At 46.3% G+C, this 4,145-nt stretch overlaps 1 long non-coding RNA gene across 1 annotated transcript; it reads right to left on the bottom strand.

The window, feature by feature from the left end:
• Positions 1–866: 866 nt before the first annotated feature.
• On the bottom strand, positions 867–2,535 carry LOC142783980 (uncharacterized). Its single transcript, XR_012888548.1, has 2 exons — positions 2,435–2,535; positions 867–2,350 (listed from the first exon to the last, which is right to left on the bottom strand). It is a non-coding gene; the product is annotated as an uncharacterized LOC142783980 (long non-coding RNA).
• Between the last annotated feature and the right edge of the window lie 1,610 nt (positions 2,536–4,145).

The raw sequence follows: 4,145 nt of genomic DNA, 5'->3' as shown, positions 1-4,145 counted from the left end.
GCGGCCACACAGATGCACGCATGAACGGACGGATGCTTCGCCCCACTCTCCATCATACACTCTGTGGATATGCTGCCATTTGTTTCACAAGTTACTAAGAACCCGTTGATAACATGCTTGTAGCTATGAACAATAAATCTTTCGTCGAAATGAGCTTCGCACACAACGCACTTAATTTCAGGTGGTTTGTCAGCGCGAGGAATTGCACGCTTCCAGGCCTTGCGCCGTTCATCGTCGGCGGGAGCAGAGAAGAGAGACGCTTTCTTCCCTTGTTTGCGGGACGAAACATATCTCGCATTGCGTTCAGGTGAAAAGCAGTGTCTTTGATGTTTACCCATCACTGTGGCATGATCACATTGACACGTATTGATCCCGAACAAGTCCAAATAGGCAAAACGCAGACGTTGAACGTTGCAAGAACACGAGCAAGCGACTAAAAGTGCCGCGCTAGCGGCAGGCGAGCGCCCTCGACCGATCACGGTAGCGACTTGCACGCCGCTTTGCGGCTGAGTGAAATACCAGCACGCCTCCTTTAAAGGCGCGGCCGGGACGATGCTGACACTACAGAGGCTAGAACGCTTTTCGCGATTGAAGTTCTCGATCTTGCTGCGCGAAATAGGTACCCTGCCTTGTACCTACGCTTTTTTATAGTGTCTCAAAATGAAAGCGCCCTCGGCGTTGCCGCGGCACTAATTACGAAAGCGCCCAGATTGTCGACAACCTAAGTAAACAGCTTAAAGTGAAACTGGGCAAAACGTTACGGCGCCTGGTCTGCAAACCGCGTACCATTAGTCCCCCACGTTTTTGCTGAAGACAGCACATTAACAGCATCAAAGTAATATTGAAAGAACACAGCAGGTCAGAAATCAGCACATGCAACATCTTTACAGTTTATTGTATAACTTTTCACAACACGAAACTGAAACACTGAACTTGACTCGACACTCACTGGCACCGCCTCATCTTCAGAAGCTTTTGCTTTTGCCTCTGCAAATTTCTAGATTTGTTGGAGGCTTTGGCGAGAAAATGCAGCCTCGTGAGAGCATAGAATTTGATGATGTTTGCTGTCACTTCCCGGCCGTGAACATGGCAGCCAACCATCTTGAGTTCATTGCCTTGGATAAAGCTAAGAAAACAGGTCATGCTTTCAGCATGCAGCTGGTTGCGGCTGAAAAAAACAGTAAGTGCGTTCTCAAGTTCTGTCACAATGCGTTCAAGTGGTTTCGATGGGTAAAGCAAGCCACCATGATCAAATGCTTGAGTTAGTGAAGCGTTACTATTCAACGTGGCCTGAACAGGAAGAATGCATAGTGATGATGCACACTCGAGACACGATATTTTCTTGGTGGTCTTGCGTACAACGTAACCAGCTTCATAATAAATTAATCGGCTGTCACTGTTCTTTTCTACAAAGTCCTTGTGATGAAGCAAGGAGCTGTGCTTCTCCATCATATCTGCGGCATCTGCTAAATTTCCTTCATCTAAATTTCTGTCCACGAGAGTTCTGATTTTACCAGCTTCTTGCGTAGATGCGTCAGACGGCTCCAAGAGTGCAGTGATCAGCTCAGGCTGAGAATTTCCACCCCTGAGTGGTCTTGCTAAGCTCTAGAAGCTGAGGTTATTAATAATGATCAAGAACTGTCCTGGAGTCGGATGATCATTACATCCGAATGACTGACGAACAATCCCAAAGACGTTCTCTACTTTGTCCTGACTGAGGTTCGCAGTAAGCAAGTACTTATATTGAAGCTTAGAAGTGGCATAATCCAAAAGAGACAGCGTAGTTTTCAGTGTTACACGAAGTCCCAGGGCAGTCCCTGCACTCAGAAAACCACCACCATGCTTTGCTGCATGCTCCTCCCATTCGCTTCAAAAAAATAATGAACTCTTCCAAGAACTCTGCACTTTTTGAGTCTGATCGAAGACCTCTGAGTGGTGTTCGCGACGACATGATGAAAATCAACTTCTCCATAAGCCTTACAAAGTGCTCTGTAGGCTCGACTATACGGAACTTTTCCTGCAGATCACTCTTGCAGAAAAAGAGTCCTTTCAGGACCTCCTCGCTGAACAGCTGGTATGCCAGGTTTACGCGCATTTTTTTCAAAAGCATTTGGCTCGACATGTGCTTGTGTTATATGAGGCATCACTTTCAGTGTGATGGCTTCTCTGTCATTTTTCCAAGCCCCCTTGATAGGACTGACATGGACGTGGCCTTGTGGGATCTGTAATCCTTTGGAAACAAAGGCATTCTGCACGCACTTAACAAGGTGTGGAAAGTCAGAAATCATGTGTAGGTGTCTTGCAGAATCAACAGGATGGGGAGCCTTGCATATGATTTCCACTGATGACGCTGCAACCAGTAAGAAAATTATTTAAGCTAATGCAGGCAAGAAAAACATTGTTTTGCAAAGATGTACAGAATGAGGCAACTTACCCTTTATTCCAAGCAGCTTCCAAAGACTTCTGTTCCATGGCGCACCGTCGCTTGTCCAATAATAAACACGAATACCTGATTTTTCGGCAAGTATCGTCGCTTCAAGAAGTAATTTTGAAAGTAGAGGCACCTTCACGTTGCCTTTAGAAGAAAACACGCCAAGTATTTGGGTCCATCCGCCTGTAAAGAAGACGAAGCAATTATTGCAGTGTTTTGGACAAAGTAAGGCTCTTTTTTTCACATATGCGAAATTAAAAAGTGGACAGAAACCAAATTCTTGTTCTTTGTAAGCCACACGTGGCATTAATAGAGTATAATTAACAGAAACCACCCACCTTGGAAAGGCTGAAACATTATGATGAGTCCGTAGTCGCTCAGAGAAGTCTTGTCTTCTGGTTCAGTGAAGTTACCAAGGTCTACAAAGCCACTCAATTCTCCACACGCTTTCACTGCAATATTCTCGGATAGTTTCAGTTCATCAAAAACAAGGCCCCCATGGAGACTGAACTCATCCATATCCTTTGTTTTTTGCTCCAGGGCTGAAAACACCTTGGGGTTGAAACCGAATGTGCTTTTAAATCCCTGCAAGTGCTTGTCCAAACAAGTCTTGCTTGGTAGTGCCATGATTTCATGCTTCCTTATATGTTCATATAGCTGCGGGCTCTTCATCCGCATCAGGATGCATTCCAGAACCCACAGCTTGTCGTAAACCATGCCACGGCTCGACTTTCTTGACGCGGCTTTAAAACAAGTTCGTACAGCCAACTGCTGTTTTGGCGGCAGTCCGCAAATTTTTTGCTCGAAAGCCGTATCGGCCACAGACTGATTCACAAGCCGCAGTTTTTCTACCATTTCTTGGGCTTTTGCGAGCTTTCTCCTATGTTCGCAACAGCTTAACAGATTGCCTGGCAGCTCGTTGCCGGAATTTCGGTTTGGGATTCTGCTTCTGTCTGCGCATTTGATTTGATATAAGCTTCCTGGTGTACTTGCAACGCAAACACTGTTTCCCTTCTGCTGTTGTAACCGAGCATGCGTGCGAGTAGTACGATTCACCAAACTTCGTGCATGACCGGTCTTGATGGGCTCAATACCACACCCAGGGCACAGAAACAGCGCGTCAGCTTTTTTTAACGCCGCGAGCACATCACTTTCAGTGGCCACGAAAAATTCATCAACCTTGACGTTGCGGCAGTATATTCGGCACAACGATGTTTCAGCCTGTTCCTGCGTCGTTTCCGAGGACCCTGCGAATGTGACGTGCTTGTGAACGAGCACATCTTTGCATTTTCATGCACGAATGTGCCATCCGAAGCAAAGTTCCCCAGGCTCATTAGTCAGCACAATTTTGGTGCGAAAAGCTGACGGCGGTGAAATATTGCTGAACAGGTGAGCAGAAGTCTCCGACGCTGATTGTACATCAACACTCTCGGTGAGTTCACTGTCGGGCATGCCTTCATCTAAAGCCATGCGCTTCGGTGGCGGGGCATAGTGGTTAGCGAGGTCTCTCTCTTTCCTTCATTTTGGATTATGCTTTGTGAAGTACAAAGGTGCATCTGGGAATATGGTCGGCACAGCGTCATCGGTTAGCGCTGGCCGTTCGCGTTCAAGCTCCACAAACTCTCCATTGATGACATGTTTGAATGTTCTCTCTATGTAGCGTTCATCAAAATGACGGGAACACACCACACATGTATTGTCAAGTAACTTGTCG

This window comes from Rhipicephalus microplus, unplaced genomic scaffold, assembly GCF_043290135.1.
Source record: "Rhipicephalus microplus isolate Deutch F79 unplaced genomic scaffold, USDA_Rmic scaffold_13, whole genome shotgun sequence".
NCBI classification, from domain to species: Eukaryota; Metazoa; Arthropoda; class Arachnida; order Ixodida; family Ixodidae; genus Rhipicephalus; species Rhipicephalus microplus.
The sequence above is the reverse complement of the archived record's forward strand: the minus strand, read 5'-3'. Positions and strand labels throughout refer to the sequence as shown.